This window comes from Capsicum annuum, chromosome 5, assembly GCF_002878395.1.
Source record: "Capsicum annuum cultivar UCD-10X-F1 chromosome 5, UCD10Xv1.1, whole genome shotgun sequence".
NCBI lineage: Eukaryota > Viridiplantae > Streptophyta > Magnoliopsida > Solanales > Solanaceae > Capsicum > Capsicum annuum.
This window is the reverse complement of record NC_061115.1, coordinates 148,297,772-148,321,103: the sequence shown is the minus strand read 5'-3', so window position 1 is coordinate 148,321,103 and position 23,332 is coordinate 148,297,772. Positions and strand designations below refer to the sequence as shown.

The following is a 23,332-nucleotide window of genomic DNA, read 5'->3' as shown; positions in this document are numbered from 1 at the left end:
TGGTCGTTATTGACTTTTAGCGATGGTATATCTTGTCCCAATCGAGTAACTGCCTGGTCTTAATAATTCTTTTGCGATAAGAAATCTCATCCCAAATAGACTAACTACCTTGTCATAATTATATTTTAGCGACGGTATATCTTTTTGCAATGGTATTTCTCATCCCAAATATCCTTTAGCGGGGAGCAAAGTTCTTTTCCTAGATCAACCTTTAGGGATGAGTAACATCCTGGTCGTAGATCAATTTTTAAAGACGAGTGATATTCTAGTCCTAGATCAACCTTTAAAGATGAGCAACACCTCTAGTCGTAGATAAACATTTAAAGATGAGCAATGTTTCTAGTCTTTAATTGACCCCAAATGAGCCTAATATATATCAAAAAATAATAAATTTCATCAATTTATATCAAAATTGCTATCGAAAATCAAATCCAGTATACATAGTGATAAAATCTGTACATCTCAGTACTGTAGTAACACCTATATACTTACTTGACAAGTTCAAATAACTCAAATCCAAGTACTAACGCGGTGGAACTACCACAAGACATGACTAACTTTTTATATCAATACAAAGTTCATCTTTGAAGCTGTTTTTATTTATAGAAGGCATTATAGACCTAAATAAGTTTCAGGACTGCTGCTGCTATTCCTGAATTATGCGATAGAGAGCATAATTGGGAATCAAACACAGGTATCGAGATTGAGGTTTGTCATCGGAGAAGTATCGTGTCCACTGTACAACCATCCTTTTATTGCATCGCCTTTATATATATAACCATCCACTGCTATACGTGGATCTTCCATGACATCCTGAAAGTGCTCACGTCAAAGATAATGTGCATAAATGAAGTGTCCACAATTAATGTGCATAGAATATTATTCTGCAAACCAGTAAAGAAGGGCACTCTTAATAAAAATTCAGCAGAAAATCACCTAATGGTACAGATCAGAAGACAGCAGTATGTCCCAAACTCATAAATTTGTGTCACGTCAAACTCATAAATTATATTATTTGTTGCTACTACTGTTCACTTCTTCATCGTATTTCCATACTTGATTTTGATATGCTTTGCATGAGTTGAAGGTATCCGAAACAGGCTATCTACACTAAGTATGTTATTTTTTATAGTTCTATATTTTCTACTACTAGCTAACCTCACACTACAAGTGCACCTTTTGATGTGACATGAGACAGAGATTTTGTTATGCTATCAATTACAGAAATGGACATATTAAATTTTTACTTACGTCGTTCTCTTGGCTCAAAAATGAAATTCCGCTTCAGGCATGGATGAATTTTGTTTTAGAAATAAAGAAGAGAAAAGAAAAAGTTGTTAGTGTGCTTACAAAAGTTTTGTATTGTATGTAAGAGTTCACTCATAGTTATAGGTTAACTCAAGGAACACTAGTTTTCTCTGTAAGATCAGTGCAACGGATAAATGAATTATTGACACATTGGTCTTAGGATTCTTGTCCCAACGCAGAATAGCTCTCCACTAAGTTTCTGAATAAATTGTCTTCGTGTTAGAAAATTATCACAGACAAATGAGTCAGATGAAGAAAAACAATTTTATCAGACAACTTATACACTTCCACGCGGGCATTCAAAAGGTGTTGCATTATGCCATTATGATCCTTTTCATGTTGATATAACGATTTTTGTACTCATGTGTTTGATTTAAAATAGATGTGGAAAGGATGATTACCTTATAAACTGAACCAAAACCACCTTCCCCTATCTTGTTAGCTGGGTCAAAATTCTTTATCGCAGCTTTAATCTGTCTGAGAGTAAATAGTCCAGCTTATAGCTCCAGTCCTTTAAGTTCTGTTCAACATGAAAAAAATCTCAGTGAAAGTTAATGGCTATAACACTATGTTTCTTCAAGGTTGTTCATATAAGCCTTGGTCAAGTGCTTCAGACCATGAATGATTTTGAAAGGCTAGAACGAATAATAGATGGATTAGATGAACAAGCGAGCAAATAGTTAGGACGTAAAGCATAAATTCAAGTATTTGAGCTGATATAATTTGGTATGAACTAAAATAATGGCTAGAAAGTAATTACGTATCTTAGCATTTAACTTGAGAAGATTATTGTTAACTCATAGGTCAAATAAAATGGATGAAAAGGATATTATGATAAAACTTTCAAAAAGAAAATACTTTTAGTTATTTACCTCTATCAGCAGCTTTTTTGGCTAGACAACCTCTCTTGTACAAGATACCAATGATCAAAAGGATAAGAAATACTGATCCATCTATTATCCTGGCCAACATGCCTACATGAATTTTACTCTTTTGAGCTGTAGGCAGCCGAGCAGCCAGAGCAGGCAGAGAAGGTGGAAAATCTGCATTGAAAGGAAAAAATAATATAACATCTCAAGACTTGTGACGATTTTAGCTACTTTCAACAACTCACAAATGCAATGTGAAACATTTGAAGTCTTGGTATAAGTCTTGCTGCTGCCATTAGCAGACAAGATTAAGAAACTGAAGTGGGAACACTATAAGTGGTCTCCCCACTGTATTCGAAATGTATCATGAAACTTAAGGGTATATGAAGTATTTAGGGTTCTGTGACTTAAACTTCCTCAAATAATAGTTGTTGGTATGTAGAGGCATCTGGTATCGGAAAGATTATTTTTAAGGACTACTACATCAAAAGAACACCCTAGGTTCCCTATGGCATTCATCAAAGAAGAATCAGGCATTCAACTGTAAGCAAGACAGATATAAACTTGAAAACAGTGAAGGTAGTCCCCCTTCCTGCCCAGTAAAAATGGATCTTTAGTGTGTTACTTGTCACATTTACTATGGACGTTTTCACAATGGGAATACCTGGCCCACCGGCCTCTTTTGTAATCTTAAAATCCTTCGACACCAGATTATCCTATTTCAAGAAGGTAGAATAAATACACTGGAGGCCGCAAACATGAAATTCACACACATTTCACCTTCCCCCAGAGCATGAAATTTACCTGCAAGTAAACATCAAATATACGCTCTCCAAGGCTGTTGAATGAAGTATTATTTATGAGTATTAACTCCGCAAAATGGAGCTTGACAATGTAGTTTGCATTCATTAGACAGTTTTCATAATATATGAGGGATAAGGGAGATACACATGCAGTAGTGTATAATTCTAGTTAAGAGGCCTTGACATTATTTAGGGTAGAGACATTGGTATCGATATAAACGTCAGAATCATCGATATAAACGTCAGAATCAACATTGTTTTCCGTAAAATTTTCTGTGCTGCTAAAATACCCAGTTTTCTCTTGAAGAATATGTAGAAGCACCTCCGCGTTCTAAATCAGCTACCATCTGTACATCTTGATTCTTTTTTTTTCTTCTTTTTTTATAAAGGTAAAGTTAACAACTTGATTTGTGATAGTATCTTATACTCAAAGTATTCGTCATTTATACCGCTTGAAAAGAAGTAATACATTCCGATCCTAGTCGCTCAGTCCAACCTAAATTCTCTCAACAAATAGATAAAAGTGATTATTATGTCTTCATATTTAATGATCCATCAACAAATAAGAGTGAGGATCTCACAGTTAGTCCACAAGACAAGCATTGATCACAAAATTGAGCATCTCACACGGATAATTCCTACATCTCTATTTAGAAGGTGAAAGAGTGACTATTTGAAATCACGTAGAATTTTGCACTAAAAGAAAAAAAATCATATATCTTACGCTTACCTGAAAAATAGGACAAACGAAATGAGGAGGAATTCATTTTTACTCGTGGAACTCTAAGATGAAGTAATCAGATTTGAGTGTGGTGTGCATATCCTCTCTTTAGCTCAAATGTTGGCCAAACTTCTGAGAGCATATTAGGCCGATTTAAAGGATCTTTCTCATGGCACCTCAGTGCTACATAAGCTAACAGTTCCGCTTGATCAATTGGCCAATCACCAGCTAAAAAGTCCAAAACTGAACCTAACTTCCCACTTTCCAAAGCACACTTAGATGTTTCTCACTATACCTAAAGCTGGTCTTGCAGTCAAAAGTCGTAAAAGTATGACACCATATGAGTAAACATCAGATTACCTGACATAATATAGTACCAAATTGGCGCATAAGTTCTTGTATTCTCCTCGACTAATTGGCCCAAATTGTACTTGGAGCATTTCCTGTCCTGCAATTTAGTGTTCCACCTTTGATTCTAAATTCACTGACAATCTGACTTCTACTATTAGCCTTTAGATCTTTCTTTAATCTTATGAAAACTTGAAATATGCCAGTGCATCGGCGTAATTGCAATAAGTGCAAATTCTCTACTGTGTCTTCTTATGATCTTCAATCCTTAATATCATACAAACTACTCATCAAGATAGCTCCTTTACACTTCATCAAAGAACAAAAGAACACCAAATCTTGGGAAAAATACAAAACACATATAGATACATATAAATTAGAGATCAAGGTAGCTCCTTTACACTTTATCACAAAACAATATACATAGAGAACACCAAATCTTGAAAAAAAAAGAACTTAGGGTTTTCGATTTTAAACCCGCCATCAGCAATCACCAGGAATTGACCCGATGATAGATTCTTCTTCTCATACTGTGAAGCTGATGTTTACAGAGAGATGAGAAATCGCCAGGAACAAAAAGCTTTACTCAAGTCTTTACAGAGAGATGAGAAACATACCGATAATGGAAGCTATGATTGGAAATGATAGAGATTTAGCTGATGATTTGAGCATTCAATGAGAAATTTTGATCGCTAATTTGGAGCAACAACTAGGGCGAGATATTTTTTGGAGAATATAGTGTTTTTTTCTTTTTAGCGCTTATTTGATTAGCATTATTTTTATTAAAATTTTATAATAATAATTTTGGCAATACTTCTCTCTAAATTATTATTAGGGACCAGTTAATAATTTTTTTAGGACCAGATTTTATACCTTTCCAAAAAAATACAAAATTAGGGATCGGAATTTAATCTCGTCCTAATAAGTATACTTTTAGAGACCAAATTACTGACTCGTCCCTAAATGTTGGTCTTAAATAGACCTTTTTTCTTGTAGTGGAACCCACTAAGCGGGTCAGATAATGACTAACAACCCCTCCAAAACTAAGGAAGAAAAATCCTGAGGAACTAGAACTAAACCTGCACCCCCTATATGCTCAACCTGAGGCTCAGAGGTGAGTCTCCTAGGACTTCTCCTAGACAGGGCTGATCCACAGGCTCGTCCACTCCCTCGAATCCGTTCACGACTCGAGATCGCCCTCTGGGTGAAGGCTATCTATCTTTACTCTTGCAGGACCTAATCAACACCATCTACGCAGAAAGAGTAAAACACAACTCACACAAGGTACAAAAGAAATTTACACAATAAGGGATAAAATAAAAGAGGTTTCCTAAAGATATCTTATAGCCTCTCAAAGATAGATACGGACGTCTACGTACCAATCCATGAGACTCTATTAGACATCACATTCCTACACCATTGAGACCAATGAAACTGGTTGCTCCGATATCAATTTGTCAAGACCTAAAATTCAAGGGTCATGATGGCACTTGTCACGGCATACCTTGACAAAAAAACTTATCACCCAACTTACTCATAAAGGGGAAAAGATAGAATTGCCCCCAAGGTAAGGCTTCTAGAAAGAATCCAAACCATATAAGTAAAATAAATATGAAAAGAACATAGTCGAAAATACAACCATAACTTCAATAACCTGATGTCAATAGCTTAAGAACATATCTAGTACAACTCGAATCCAAATAAAATACATAAAAAAATCCAATAGATAAACCTCTCTCTAAAAACTAGTAAAGACATATTTTAATAATAAAGAAAGATAGTAGAAGACATCCGGATGCCTGAAAATCATCCACTACCTAAAAAGCTTCAATAATCACCCGAAAGCAACATGGGGCGCACCTGAACCTAAATTTGCACCAGAAGGGTACAGTAGGATGAGTATGGTCCACTTGTACTCAGTAGGAATCATAGGCTAACCGAGCAAAGTAGAAAATAAGACATAGAAAATACATATTAAGGGCATGTCACCTGCAATCAAAAAATATCCCTTAATGGTAACCCACACCGCTTGCACTAACAGTTCTAATATATCACATATATTGCAACAAATACTAGAAAAGACCACAAGTATACAGTATACCACATACAAGTAGGACAAGAAAGAACAATGTACATATAAGATCATCAAGTACAAGTATAAAAAGATAGAACAATTAGGTAAGTAACAAGTCAAAGAAAAAAAGAAATATCATATCACAAACATAATGAAGTTACCACAACAAGAATATGATGATGATGCACGAGGCTGTCACATAACCTCTGACACTATCGCGCAATCTCTGTATAGACCGATAGAGTTAAAGTTTCATGACATAGGATCCATGGGGGTTCATCAACCCGTATATAATCAACATATCCATATCTTCTCCCTGGCACATCCCTCGGGAAGTGTTTTATAAGATGTCACATTATCTCCTCCCCGATACCTTCCTGGGGTTAAAAAGGTGTTACTAGTGTTTCTCAAGCACGGTGGTGTGAGTGTTTCATGAAGACCTATTTACCTTTCTGGATGTGGAATTAAAAGAGCAAAAATCATACTCAGTAACCCGTAGCCCGATGCGCCGCATCGATGGGTTCGATGCGATGGCTGACACGTCGTATCGCGTCGAGTTCGTGTTGATTCTCTAGAATTGCACTCTGAAGCTGAGAAAAAATATTTGTCGATGAGATGGGCGATGCGGCACGTCGAGATCATGTCGATCCACTATTTTGGTTATCCAAACTTGATTCAAATAAGGTCTGAAAAATCTGAAACTCAGCCGAAGTGACCTATTGACACACCTGATCATGATTCAATATAAAGATCGACATTTTAAGGTTATAAGGATTGTGAAATAAGATTGCTAACTTTTGAAGGTTAAAATAATTGTAAGTATGGACACTTAGCTGAAATTTCTAAGTCTGGGACCTCTTTTCCTTCTCTAGAGGACTAAGTTAAGCTTTGAATTTTGCAGGGTCTTACAAAACTAAAATATCAAAATATAGAATATACATGTTAAAAGGAAAGTCAACTACATCCATAATGCTTATTTTTAATTCGCGGTCAAAACAGATCCCCAAAACAGGTTTTTGACAAAGAAAGGCAAAATCATAACTTTATTTCAAAAACATATTTCCCATAATTTTAGGAACTTAAAACTGAAAATTCAAGTCAAATCAAGTTAAAAACAAAGTCCAAATCGAAGCAAAACCATTTTAAACTTTACCAGATAAAACCTTCGAAATCTATTTTAAAATCAAGGATTGAAGTTGTTTTGAAAGAAAAATTAAAGAAAAACTAGTAATTATAGGATTAGGAGCATTATTCACGTGAAAGAAAATAAAATTGGGGTTTAACATCAAGCCCTTAAGCTTTTGGAATTTTGAAAAATTAATCAAGAAATTCAACCATGAATTTAGAGGATTCTTACCTTAAATCCATTAGAGAATCATGAAATGGATATTAATCTAGCTCCAAAGCATGCATAAGATTCACTTTCAAACTTTCACACTATTTTAGGGTTTAGCTCTCAAGAAGAAGATGAATAATAGCTGAAATCATGGAAAATGGCTCAACTTAAACCCAACCCAGGTTCTCGAGAGTCGCTATCGCAACCCTGAGGTGTGCGATCACCACATCCTGTGGCTGCATAAGGGAAGTGCGATCACACCCTGACCTTTGCAATCACACATCTTGCCTGCCAAGGATACTGTGATCGTGGCCCTTGGCTAACGATCGCTGCCACACCAAATGACCACTGAGAATTTGGAAATCTTCCAAGTCTCTACCACATCACCAGGATTTATTTGGAATCCCGTATATGGAAATGAACTATGTAACTATAGTAAATTCGACACTCCAGACTCAATGGAGGTATAAGAATTTCGAAAGGATGTCATTTTCACAATGTTGGCCCCCAAAATGCAAAATCACAATTTTCCAAACTGTGGGTCAAAATGAGATTTAAAAGCCATAAAATTAGACCAAATATGTTACCACCCTAAAATTGATGTTTCAAATCTACTGGCGTTATCCGTTCAGCCATCCTCCACATGGATCAAAAGATAATTGCAGGAGTTCATAATAAGGCTCTCGAAGTCTCCAAAAACCACAATATCGTACAAATGGTACCAAAATGCATCGGGAACCCTGATAATCAAGCCCATACCCCATGAATACCACAATGCGACTACGGGGAAAGGGTAAAATAAGTAAATATCACAAAACGTATTTTTCATATATAACATCAAAAATTCAAGTCTATACAAGTTAGAAGAGGGATTGAGATAAACTTTAAAGTACTATAAAGATCATAAAAGAAGGGAAAATTCCAAATAACATATTATAGCCTCGTACTTATAAGTGTGGTATGCTTCACACCCATAAACAACACTCTATATAATTTTTCTTGTCAGACCCCCTAAGAATCCTCAAAGTTTAGGCTCTAATACCAAGTTTATAATGCTCCAACACCACCCCTAGATGTTACATGATTCTTAGGATTACAAGTATCCCCAAAGCTAACATGTGGCATATGGTACAACACTAAACTACATTAAAATTTTCTTTAAGTCATTAGCAAAAGCTAATATTTATTGAAAGAAACATGGATATAAAGTATCAATTCTGAAATTTGTCAACATAAACTGAAAGTTGTCCAACATGAACACTTACTAAAATACTACTAAGTATAGGCAAGCCTCTAAAAGACTAAAGATTTGTTAGGATAGACCCCTAGCTGACCCAAAACATGAACTTTGAACTGAATATGAATCTTAACTACTAGAAACAAAAGATATCTCCATAGCCCTCGAATTAAAAGGACTCACAGTAGAACAGGGCTATGTAATGGTGGTTGCAGTTAATCATTACATTGCGGGTGAACACTAGAACTACCATCATGGTAGTATATAGATCAAAAAATTATTTGGTCAGTACTTATGAAATGTACTGTGTATATGGGGATGCATGTAACTTGTAAAGATACTAAAAAATATAATAAAGATGTGCATATTAGGTATATTAAGACTTACCATTTTCATGGATAAAGCTAAAAATAAGGTATAATACACATAGAGAATGTTCAAACATGATTTAACAAATCCAGTGAGCCATGCACACATAGGTTTCTAAAACTGATGTACTATAGAAGATTCTCTTAACCAACCTAAACTATGTGAGCAACATGGACTCCAATACATGCCTCATTGGAAGGTCACAATATACCTTGCAATGAATATAAAGTTATGACTGACGTGATCATTAAGTTGAGATCATTTGGAAAAATATAATATCTATGACCACACGTAGTTCTAGGACTTCAGTACATTAAACCTATGTCTGGTCAGTGCAAAATACTACTCTCAGAACCATATTGATGCTCATACATTATAAGGATATCACAAAGTAAGCATAACTAGTTTATAAGTCTAAAACCATTTATGCTTCTGCCTATGTATCATAACTTTAAGTCAAATCCATGAGTTTCATGATGAATCTAAGTTCATAGTACTAAATTTATGTTATGTAGTTCATGTCATATCAAAAATCATATAGTGTTTACTGAACTATGGAATTTTATGTCAAGAATTATTGTAAAATATATCCAACTATTAAGCATATGAAAGAAGTGATAAATAAATAAATAGTCATAAATTTAGTAGTGATACTTAAATAATCTCATTCAGGAGCAAGCGATTCAAGATCATGAAAATTGGGTTTAAACGCTACTTTGTAACTTTGTAATTCATTAAATAAAATAAAGTTTTTGGGAAAGGATGAAAAGGAACCCTTGTTGGAACATCGCATACCTGAACTGGTGATTTCTTAGAGGAAAGTTTGAGTTTAGAGTATTAGAGGTAGAATTATTAAACAAACCCTTTATTTGGTGTTCTTAAGAGTTGGGAAGGAGGATGATCGATAAATTTTTGTTAAATATGGAGGAAAAAGTTTTTACATTATTTATGAGGTCATTTAGTTTAAAAAGACTGATTTGCCCTTGAAAAATAACAAGAAAAATGGAGGAACTACGGCACTAGGGCCACTGGCATGGCATAGATACATTGCATTGATTAGTTAGCATGGCGTAAGACTATCACGACCCTCTATAATTTTAGGCATTTGGGATATGCCTTACCTCTATGGCATGACTCTTACGTGGACTTCCACTAGATCATGAGTTGGGCCTTGCGATCACAATGATTAATATGACCTGGTCTACCAAGTAACTCTTTATAATTGGGATAAATAAATAATCCATCCCCATGATCATAACATGTGGCCATGCAATCGAAATGAAGGTTTAGATGTTGGACTAGAAAATTTCACCAACAATAAACTTCGACAAGAAATTATCCTAATTGGCCCCTTGAATTTTGTTTGGGGCCCTACAAAAATAAATTAATAATGCTACTTCTTATGTTCTGCACTTAATAGAACCATCGAATTTACTAAAAGAGATCATTCCCAAAGAGATACTCCCAGGAACCTCTGTCGACGAAAATAACTAGGTTCTCCTCTAAACGCTCAAAACTCAAAATAAAAACCTGAAACCTTAATCAACCATGCTACTAACCCAAAAATGACATTCTAAATCTAATAGAACTAATAGAATCACTATTCAATGCTCAGATCATAAAATATTTACCAAAGACAAATACATCATATTAAAAGGCTACTCAAAACCTCAACTCACATAAATCATTTTTGAATACTTTGGAGATCATGATAACCATTTTCATAACTCGTGAATGGTATAAAACAGCCATAGCGAAGGGAAAAATGGTCAAAAAAATTAAAAACTAAAAATCACAATATGGATTGTTACACCAAATCCTCTAGACTTCAATTAATCAAGTTTTATGATTACAACTCAATAATCAAAGTAATTTACTCTAGTACCAAGATAAAAATAGCTAAATGTAACTTTTCTTATGAAAAACTCTCTCAAGAAGCCAAACTTACTTCTTCTTACAAGCCTAACCAATTAAGTCACCCGTACTACTACCATAGATTAGCTATAAATCAATAACTACGCTATTACACAACTCACACAAACTTCTAAATCTACTAGTAATTAAGGATGATCAACTCTAAATTATGCATGAGCCTTCAATGGATGGCTTCTTGATGTTCTCATACTACTTGAGTATAATGATTTCTCAACCTATGTAATAAGTTCTTGAAAACTACTTAGGTCTACTCCTTATATAGTGGAAAGTCCATGGGATTTATGTATCCCAATTGTACATAGAGAGAAAGTTATGGTTTTCTTTTATTGACACAGACTCAATAATTAGAATCCTAATATGATTCCATTTACCATAAATAGAACAAGTTGAATCCTTGTGTGATTCTATTTACCATAAATAGATTTTTCTAGTCATGAATCATGTGACACACAAGCCTATTTGTCTATTATCAAAACACATAGGGATCAAGAACTAACTCCTTCTAAGATTCTATGATTTCCCTTTTTTTTTTATGATATAAACCACCCATTCATTTTGTTTCCTTATTATATACACCTACACCTGCACCTAATTATCAAAACAATGATATGCCTTCACCTGTTCTTCAATATACCACAGAAAAAATAATAGCACTACATAAATGTAATGACCCGAGAGTACACCCTCGATGCCACACGATGCTTACGGTCCTGAAAGACCATAAGTTAACTTATGAGATGGTACCTGCTGTGAGCACTAAATAATATTAATGAAATACACATATGCGGAATGAATGAATACACCATAAGGTTTTAGAAACTAAAAACAATACTGGATCATAGTTCTAAATATCTGGAAACAAATTAAAAATACTAATTAAAATAACTGATAAATTGACTATCTGTCTAAAGTGTCTGAAAACCTTTAAAACTGACTGAATAAGAGTTGATAGGACAGGACCCAACTAACTTCAACTGACTACTGAACTGAAAATACTAAAATAAACATAATCAACCCTCAAAATATGAAGACTCACTACTGCTACTATTGTTGATGCACTAGAACGTCTAAGTGTGTTCGGGAACTTATGATATGAGATATCATAGTACAAGAAATGAGTATTCAGTCAGTAAATTGGATGTACTAGTATGCTAGATGGGGTTAGGATAATATGCATGGGCTCATGTGCATGAACAATAACTGACTGAATAAATAGAATAAAATAATTGATGCATAATATGCATAAAAGCTATAAAATTTGAGAATGCATAACGAAGCATATAACATGATACTGTAGTAGTCTGTAACTGAAATACTAAAATCTGATAATTGAATAACTTATAACTATATGCTATGGTCAAGCAAACCTGAATTGACTTTAGAATTGAGATTGGACTGAGACTGTGGGAGCTAGCTATAACTGACATGCCCCAATGTAATATCAGGGTCCAACCTGTAACCCCAATTGGAAGGGTATCAGTACCATACCACAAGTACTAACATTGGCTGTGTGGATCCACTAATATGATATCTCGAAGAAAGAGGGTGTCATGCCTAATTGACGAGGGACCCCTCAAAGTTACAGTGGTGCCATAGGTCTAGAACCTAGGGACTAATACTAACTTCTCATGCGTACTGACGGGGGAGACAAGTGCTTCATGCCTACTGATGGGGGATATTCTATCTCTACGTTCACTCGGTGCTAAGTCTTTACTCCCAACTTAAAGACACTAATTACTGGACTGAACTAAGCTTAATTGGACTAATAACTGACCATATTACTGACTGAATGATAATACTCATGGTATAACTAACATTATTTTGTAGATACTAAAAAGAGCTGGGTAAACAACTAAATTTGGGTATTCATAACCCCCAGGACTCAATAATAATAACAATAGGAACATACTGAAGCTTCAAAAACATAATAAGTAGTCCTTGTTCAAAAACCCAAATCATTTAGGTATTTCATCAAACACTTGAAATTCATGGGCTTAAGCATGGGAATAGTTTAAACATGTAATAATAGCATAATTGCAAATACTAAAATCATGGATTAAGATTTAACAAGCAAAAAAGCACTATTCAAACATGTCAAGGCTAATTCTAACAAAACCACATGATAAACATAATTTGAAATCCAAGTTCATAATAGCTTCATGAAGATAACTCACAATAACAAATAAAAATCATAACTTTAATCTTTAAAATGGTTTGTTGGACTCCATGGGTGATAAATACCCATGAATTAACATTTAACATACCTTTAATACTTAAATCTTGAAAGGGAACAACTTTCTTGAATGTTCTTGGATAGTAAAGCTTGAATTCTTGAGTTTTCTTGAAGGGGACAGTATTTAATTTGATGAGCTATAGGAAATATTAGGGTTTATTTGAGATTAAAATTGGGAAGTGTGGGCAAATAATTCCCTATCAGCAATTTAATCCCATGTTTTTACAAATTGAGGTGCTAAAAAAAGACAAGATTAACCCTCAGAGAATTAAACTAATAATTGAAATGCCATTTAGGGCATCACCGCGATGCTCCAATGTTCCTATTTCTATACCCACTATGACGGGCCATAATTGCAGTGAGGTTCTGGAATTGAAATCTAAACATGCCTCAATCCTCATCTAAAAAATTTGAAACTTCACTGTGACATGCTACTTACACCCCTGAACAAGAATTAACTCAAAAACTTATGTCTGGGGTCAGTAAGGTCACTAAAAAAATCATCATAGTTAAGAGGGAAAAAATAAGGATAAGTCCCCAATACTTAGCTAAATTTTCAAGTTTTAAGCCTTTTATGCATGCACTAAGAGCTGAACTGAGCTAAGACTCATACGGGGTATTACAATATCTCCCCCTTGGGAACATTCGTCCTCGAATAAGACTAATTAAGATGAGAATACTGAGGAACTGAAATTACTTACTGAATATGCATAACTAAAACATGATTACATGACTGAGTCTGAAACATGACATGTGACTGAACTAATTTCGTGAATACATGCAATGACATAATAATGGTTATAAGGTTGAGATAGAAGTGAGAGAGTCAACTTATGAGTACTCATTACTTCTTGCTGGATCTTATTTCATAAAGAAAGTTGAGAGGTTTAGGACATAAAAACTTGGGGGTATCTCAATCATCTCCCCCTTGGCATAGTTCGTCCCCCGAATGATACTGACTTGGTGGAAATACTGAGAAAAGACTAAGATAATGCATAGGGCACTTACGAGCTGAACCATGACTGAATACCTGAAACCTGAAGCTAACATATGATGTATGAACTAAACTGAATTCATAGTTTACATGGATGGGAACAGATTACCTCTTGAAATGGCTTCACTCAACTGGAACATTTCTTCAATGCTCTTGCTGAGAAGTTCTAATAACGTTAGAGAGCAGGGAGTCTTGGGCATGATCTGAATAAGACATCTATATAAGGAATCCCAACATGGATATAGTTTTGTGACATGGAACATAAGCCTACAAAACATAAGCTAAGCTAGAATTGTTATGCCTTAGACAATACAGTTGCTACTTTCAAGCTTAGACATACTCCTTGAATACTTCCTCAGCTATACTTTCCACTTTATTCCACACTTTACTTGAGGCTACTGAAAATATCCTCATGAGCATTAATAGCTCTACCTACTAAAATTTAAGTTGAACTAAATTCTCTCACTATATTCAAGCCTACTCAAATATACAAAATGTTCAGATAGCACTGTATTACTTGTCTGGGTCGTGAGTTCAACACACCCTGTATTTTAACAACCTCCCATGTAACGAATAATTTTTATGACCTCTTCAACATCCGCATTCAACATCTTACTAGCCATTCACTAATACCCAATCCATATATCTAGTTACATACTAATATGACAGTCAAGCCTAACTTCATAAATACATATAAACTTCTAAATGATGCCCATAAAAGAATCTTTCTTATATTCTCCAATACCTCTATCACCACAAACTTCTAAGCATTGTCCCCAAGAATACACGTACTAAATTTTAACTAACCATGACATATATTAGAAGCCTTTCCTCAATCGTTCTTCAAACCTATAGCCTTGTGTAAAACAAGCATGCAATAATATTTCTTAACATAAAAATATTACTCTCTCACATCTAAACAAATAACTCATCATCTCTAATATTTCATAAGGGCAGGTCACTAAAAGGTTAGAACATAAGGACCTGAGACATAAAGAGATACTATGCATAACCTTGATACTTAACAAAGGTCTGAGGAATAGAGTATCCAGAGCATGAATTTATCAAAGGATGTAAACTGAGGATATATATGACATAACCTAAATTTCACTGATCATTAATAGGGTAGCATGAGTACTTGGAACTGAACTACTGTAAAGAATGAGTACATGAGTCATAAGCTGCATGGCCAGAGTTTGGAGTTCACAATTTCATGGAATATAATTCTTATTGTTGAGTGAACTGGAACTTCTCATACTAGGAGCTGGAAACGTACATGATTATATAGAAAGTGTATGAATATGAGCTATGATAATAGGGTTGTCTTGTAAGGCATGAGTAGATGTCGTGATGACTGAAAAACTTTGCACTGGTATAAGAATGGGTGGCATCATCCTCCCTTACTAATTTTCTATAACATACTGGCATCACTACTAGAATTTGAGAGCGTGGCCTAGTTTATCATTCTATCATCTCTCCCTTAGTTTAAAGCCATTATTCTAAGTCTATTGGCCCCTTTTTATAAACACTAAATTGAACATTCACCACTTTACTCTAAAGTCTTGGGTATAATGATTGACATAAATGATAAACTTACCCTAAAAAACTATGCCTGATAATGTAGGACCTACTGCTAGTACTCCCTTCTGATATACAATTCTTAGCTTTCTATAGCCTCAACAATCATTATACAATAACTAAAATACCGACTAACTTATAATTTCTAGGAGTATCACCATACCATAAGTTCATACCATGTAGTTCTTCAACTCTACTTTCTATTTGGTCAATCTTTAAAGATTCAAGCTTAGATTCTAACACTTAACATGGATATTCTCAAACTCTTAATGAACCATACTAACTTTTTTATAGCTTACTAATATCATATATCTAAACTTATATTTTTCCCTAAACCATGAGAAGTACTATTACACCTGAACACCCAATGAAAACATGCTATAGTTCATAACTTAGCTGGTAAGAACATTAATTGCCACATTACTATCCCCATTCAAACTTAGCACTCAGGGATGCTACATAAGCACAGCCACGCCATCATACTTAGCTTGAATTCTTTCATACAGTGTTTCAAGCCTACCGATTCACCTTTTATACAACTATCCCCATAGATATATAATCCACCAAATTCAGATAACACTATTCTCACTTTATTGCTGCTAAACTTCTAGGTTCATGCTTCTAATCCTAGATCATATGCTATCAAAGGATTCTGGAAAAAGATCTAAAAACACATCTGACTCCTAAGATCTAAGGTACTACTCGTCTGTTCAATGACTGGTTCATCAAGAAACTAAAATTGAATGACTTTATTTCTGAAATCAACTAAAGTGGTTTGCTGGGATACTATAATCGGGAAATTTATGTATACTTGCCTGCTTATGATAGATTTACCCATTGGGGTATACACTAATAAAGGCTCTATTAAAATTACTGGTGACACCAAAATTGATAGCTACATAAGGGGTTACAAGAGAAAGTGAAGCCACGGGATCTGATAAAGCATAAACATGAGGATAAAAGACCTGTAACATACCTGTAACTACATCAGGAGAGCTTTCTTGATCATGATGAGACTGAAGTACATACAATCTATTCTGGTGCTAACCACTGGTTGCACTAGAAGCGGCACCCTATTGAATCGAGCAACCGAAGGGAACTGAAAGACGGTTAGACTGGCCTTGCTGACCACTCATTGGGCAATCTCTGACTTTGTGGCCTGGCATACCACACCCAAAACATACATCACTACTGGCTCTCTATATACCCTTATGAGTCCTACCATATTCTCCGCAAAATGAATTAGTACAAACACTATTCTTATTACCCTGTGACTTAGATCCTGGTGCTCTATCTCAACTATCATTTCTAAGCTTAGGCACTGGCGCATTGGCTGAAGGCTGAGCTAGAGCTGATAATTTCTAATGAAACTGGGAATGGTCACAACCCTCAGACCTTGGCATAAAACTACATGTTCTGGCCCTCTTACTTTCTCTCTCTATTTTCGTACACTCCTCTTTCTTAATCTGCTGAGCATAACCATAAGCCTAGATAGGATAACAGCTTACTGATAGTTCTGAGCAATAAATAAATGAGCTAAGGTAATGAAAGAAGCTCTAAAGGCATGAGAGATATGCTTATTTAGGGGATCTTCCTGAATATGCAAAGGTGCGAGCTAGTTCCAATTTTTTCTTCCATTGTTCTTTCTGGAGTTTTCTGTAAACAGGAGGTAAAAATGAATGAGAAAGAAATTTCAAATTGATCTCATGCTCTTTTACATGACATGAACACTAAAAGAAGGGAATTTTTTCCAAAAATTCTTGTAGCGTCCTATCCATAGGTGTGGCGCTCTTCACACCCATGTATAAAACTTTACTCAATATAGCTTTTAAACTCCCTAGGATACTTTAAAACTGTAGGCTTTGATACCAAGTTTGTAATGACCCAGGAGTACACCCCGAACGCCACATGATGCTTACAATCCCGAAAGACCACAAGCTAACCATGAATTGATACCTGCTATGAACACTGAATAATAATAATGAAATACATATGTACAGAATAACTAAATACACCATAAGGTTTTAAAAACTAAAAACAATATTGTATCATAGTTCTAAACATCTGGAAATAAATTAAAAATTCTGATTAAAACAACTGATAAACTGGATATCTTTCTGAAGTGTATGAAAGCCTCTAAAACTAACTGAATAAAAGTTGATGGTATAGTCCCCAACTAACTTCAACTGACTACTAAATTGAAAACACTAAAATAAACATAATCAGCCCTCGAAATATGAAGACTCACCACCGCTGAATAATAATTGACTGAATAAATAGAATAAAATAACTGATGCATAGTATGCATGAAAGCTATAAAATCTAAGAATGTATGGCCAAACATATAAAATGATACTGAAGTAGTCTGTAAACTATAATACTAAAATCTGATAACTAAATAACTGATAATTGTATGCTATGTTCAAGCAAACTTGAACTGACTTGCAAACTGAGACTGGATTAATACTATGAGAGCTAGCTATAACCGACATGCCCCAATGTAATATCAGGGTCCAACATATAACCCTAGTTGGAAGAGTGTCAGGATCGTACCAAGGGTACTAACATTGGTTGTGTGAATCCACTAATCTGATATCCCAAAGGATGAGAGTTTCATGCCTAACTAATGGGGGACCCCTCAAAATCTATGATGTTGGGTGTATTTATACATTCTAGCATACTATTCTAGCCCTTTTAGCCTTGTTTTGAAGATGATTCTTATGCAATATGTGTTGATAATTATAAAAATAAGTATATATATGTCCAAGTATGGGTTTTCAATGTTTAATTGTGTTTTCACATGAGTTTTGATTTAATTTGAGTATTCAGAGTTCAACTGAGAAAACTAGTGTGACTAGCCGAGGCTAGATGTTTGTCTAGTTTATTATGTTGGGTTCTAATGTGTTTTAATGAGTTACTAAGGTTTTTATTATATATTTATATGTTAAAAAACCTAGTTATAATGTCCAAGGGTCAATTGGATTAAGAAAAGAGTCAAAACAATAAGTTAAAGCTCAATGTGAATTTAGCTTATGCTTAGCTCATGTTTCAAGTTCATGAGGATGTTGTGTTGTTTTGAGCTCTAAATTAATTTTTTTTAATGTTATAGGATGATTTGTGAATGGATTATGATGATATATGAAGGATATACAAGCTTCAAATCAAGTGGAAAATGCGCAAAAAGGCTTGGAATGGATCACAGAAACACAATACACAACTTGGACTCAATTGGGACACCTGAAATGTATTGGGCAAGTGAGGGCGCATGAAAAGGAATCTTGGTGCATCCCAAAATTGTAATCCACCACTCAGAGGTTATAGGTAAAATCATAATTGTCCAAAAATAGAATCTCAGCGCGATTAGACCGATCAGCGATGAGCATCAAAATCGGGAAAAAAGTGTCCAATGATGGGATTTGGCACTATACCGCTCAGTGGTGACCATCAAAATGGGAAAAAAAGTGCCTTGCTGAATAATAACAATGCAGAAACCCAATTCCATTTAGTTTATGACTTATCTACTATAAATATAACATCTTAAAATACATTTTTGACATCTTGGAACCCCTAGATCGTTTGGAACAACATTGAAGGCTACCACAACTTCTTTTTTAGGTTTTTATTTCTTTAACTTAGCCTTATTTTATGGTTTTAATCATCCATACTAATATTTGGATGTTGATTATGGCTATGAGTGGCTAAACACTCCATTTCCGGGGTTAAATCCCAGAACATGAGTACTATTATTTTGAATTAATTTCGTTGGATTTGCTTATCATATTTGGCTGTTTTTTCTTCCTATTTAACTATTTGATGGATTGATCACCCATAGAATACATCAATTTTCAATCTTGTTAACTCGGGAGAAGGAATAGGGTGATAGAATGTGGGAATAAAAAAAGTATGATTTTTATTCTTTTATGAAATAAAGAATTTGAATTAGCGTCTAGGACAGGGATATACTTAGATGCCTTACTTGATTCAAACGTAGGATGATAGCATTCAAATGCTTAATTGGATTATCACATCCCCGCTTAATGATGTAGTTGTAATATCTATATTAGGTAAACGATTAGAGGTTGGGAGACCATAATCATGCAATTAACCCTACGAATTAACAACTAAGATAAGAAAGTTAACAAATGCAGTTCAATAACATAGTATGATTGTTCGGAGTGCTTTAACCCTGGGTTTTCTCCTATTGATTGTTTCAAGACTTTTATTTATACATTATTTACTTTAGTTCCAAGTTACAATTTCAAAACTCTCTTTTCGATTACACTTGCATCGATCCAAATTGTGAACTAGAATAGAATAGTTGTTAGATCAAGTATCTGTGAGACCGATACTTTGCTTTCATTAGGCCACTTTATTACTTGATCAGACCATGTACACTTGCGTGTGTGCTTGGATGCTATTAAGTTTTTGGTGCCATTGCCGGGGACTTGTATTTTTACAATCGTTTATTTTAGTTTTGCTTTTTAGATTTATTTTGTGCTTTTATGCTTGGTCTTGTTTTTGTATTTGCAGGAAACAAGTTAAAAGGTTAGTAAGCTATCAAGGGATACGAATTTGGTAGAACCAAGTCCCAAACCCGAACAACGCTTCCATCAATGAAGGAGAGATGCAATCTGTCTTCTACGAATCCCGCAAATAGAAGAAGACCAAGTAATTCATGCTCCTGTGGCTGAAAAACAAGCAGCCCGTAGGGTAGTTAGGGAAGTGGCAGTCCGACTTTCGATGAACTTGACTTCCCCAATTTAAAGACCAGCAGCTGGGGGAATTTCGAGTTGAAACACAATATGGTGTAGCTTCTTATTAGCAGTGGACAGTTTGCAGGGCTTTCACATGAGGATCTACAAGTCCACTTGCAGAATTTTATTTAGTTTACAGACACATTCATTCCAACTGGGTGAATACATATTATGTGAGGTGACACTTTTTCCCCATTCACTATTGGGGGAACAAAAAAGATGGTTAAATGTGGAGTCGGCCAATTCAATCACATCATAGGATGGCTTAGCTATAAAGCTCCTCATCAAATTCTTTCTATTTAGCAAGACTTCGCTGTGAGATAGTGAGCTTCAAGAAAAGGCTAGATCAAAATCTTTATCATGCTTGGGAACGCTTTAAGGCTCTTCTTCAGGACTGTCCATAGCACTAACAGTCTAATGAGGTACTTGCTCATGCTTTTGTAGAAACACTTGATCATAATACGAAGATTTTACTAGATTCATATAACGCCCCAATTTGCTAAACCGGAATTCTACACGGTGCTCATAACCCTGAAGGACCACAAGCTAATCCATGATTGATATCTGTACCTGTACACTGAATAAAATATTGAATAATACGAAAACATACACTGAAAGGACATAAGGTTTAATACTGAACATAACATGGATGAGATAATATCTGTGGGGTAATACAATACCCAAAACAAAACTATAAACACTGTATTCTGAAACATAATAGTCTACATCTAGTCTGAAAGTCTCTACTATCTGAATAATCTGAATAAGGAGTTGATGGTACATGTCCCCAACTAACTCCAACAAATCTCTAATTAATGAAATAGTGGAGAAATAATCATGTTCTCAAAGGATGAGGACTCACTTCTATTCTGACTGCTGAGAGTGGAATCTACTGTTGATCTGAAACTCGTGTCTCTGAACCTATGGTGTAACATAAAAAGAAAGCACCATAGGACAAATGCGTCAGTACAATAGAATATACTGAGTATACATGTGAGGTAGGCTAATGCAAGGGTTAACATGCATGAATAATGCTAGCTGACTATCTAACATAAATGCGAGAATGCATACATAAATACGTAACTGTAACTGATACTGTGATATTGTGATTTCTTAATCCGAATACTGATGACATGACATACTAATAACTAATATAACTGATAGCATAAATAGTTGTATCTGAATATAACTGATAACATAGGTGACTGTATCTGACAGTCCTAAATCTGATAGAATTATCTGAGTTTATTACTGTATCTGACAGTCTTGAATCTGATGAACTATCTAAGTTCTTTTATTGAGACTGGTACTAAAACTGTAGGAGGTAGTATTTAACTTACATGCCCCTGATACCCCATTATGGCTGAGATGGGGTCCTATCTGTAACACCAATTAGAAAGGTGTCAATACCGTGCCACTAGTAAGGACAAGCTGTGGGCGACCCTTATCTAATAGTATCCCCTGTACAAGAATGGTGGGCCCCTTATCTGATAGTGCTTATCCACCTCATCAACCCTCATCGATAGTGTTGATGTCTCAACCTATGCTGGCTACATAGTTCTGAAATGCAAGGATGACTGCTAAGGATCACACCCTCATCTGATAGTGTGTATTCCCATCCTTGGGTTCACTCGGTGCTAATTTCTACTCCCGTTTGGATGGATACTGAACATGATTTACTGAACTGAATATGGACTGAGTTACTGAATTTCGTTAACTGATGGAATATTACTGATATCTTACAACTGACTGAGTTCATGAGATCATGGAGATTTCCTGAGTCATAAGACTGTCAAAAGTCTAAGGATCATGGCTTGAATAAGAATATCGTGAAAACATGACATGGCTCTAGGTACATAGCTAATGCTTCAGGTACAAGTACCCCCAGGACTCGATGGAAGGAAACTAACCAAGCATAACTTACTTGAATATATAACTAACATCATAATCCATAATACATTTATAGAAGCATTCCATCAAAACATATGATAGGCACAACTTGTACATACATGGGGATTTGATGATATCATACTAGTTGGGCATTGTTCCTTCATCTAGGCATTTAATCAAACACGTGGTAGGCATAGCATATATAGACAACATTATACAATAATTAATCATCATGATTCATCTCTAATTTCATCATCTTAGGATTTATTCATAGGTTCACAAGAATATACATCTATACAAATCAATTCCACATAAAATTGATCACCCAACATGGATTTGAATTCAATTGACCATTCTCAACATAAAAAAAAAAAAACTAACCCAATATAAAATTCATAAAGAAATCCATAACTTGAATTTAGAAAAGGGATTCTTGGGATTCATGGATGAAAGGAGTCCATGAATGAACACTATGCATACCTTAGTTCGTGATTTCATGAAGATTGATGGTGAAACCTTCTTGAACTTGAATCCCCAATAGAAACCCTAGCTTGTTCTTGAGAGAAACTTGATAGAAAATAGTATATTTTGGGTGAAGAATAGCTAAATCACATGTTATTGGGTTTAAATAGGGGTAGAAAATTGACCCTTTTAACCCTGGACGCATCATTTAACTTCAGTAAAATTTTCCCGAACTGGGCCCCTGGCGTGACGCGGCATTATTGCATTATGTCACTGGAAATTGACAATTGGAAAATTGAGGGATGGCGCGATGCGAAGACATCACGTTGCCCCTTCTTTCATGACATGGAACTTTGGTGCGATACAGGGGAAATCGCATTGAGACACTGAAAAAAGGACAATTCTGAATTTGAGTGCTGGC

General features: G+C 35.0%; 1 long non-coding RNA gene across 7 annotated transcripts; it reads right to left on the bottom strand.

Annotated features, from left to right (window-relative positions):
- Positions 1-374: 374 nt before the first annotated feature.
- LOC124898928 lies at positions 375-4,856 on the bottom strand. Of its 7 annotated transcripts, none has more exons than XR_007055928.1 (5): positions 4,667-4,811; positions 3,711-4,149; positions 2,181-2,351; positions 1,710-1,828; positions 375-813 (listed from the first exon to the last, which is right to left on the bottom strand). It is a non-coding gene; the product is annotated as an uncharacterized LOC124898928 (long non-coding RNA). The 7 variants fall into 7 exon arrangements; XR_007055926.1 differs by having other exon boundaries at positions 4,062-4,149; positions 4,667-4,807; XR_007055927.1 differs by lacking the exon at positions 3,711-4,149 and adding an exon at positions 2,842-2,981 and having other exon boundaries at positions 4,667-4,798.
- Between the last annotated feature and the right edge of the window lie 18,476 nt (positions 4,857-23,332).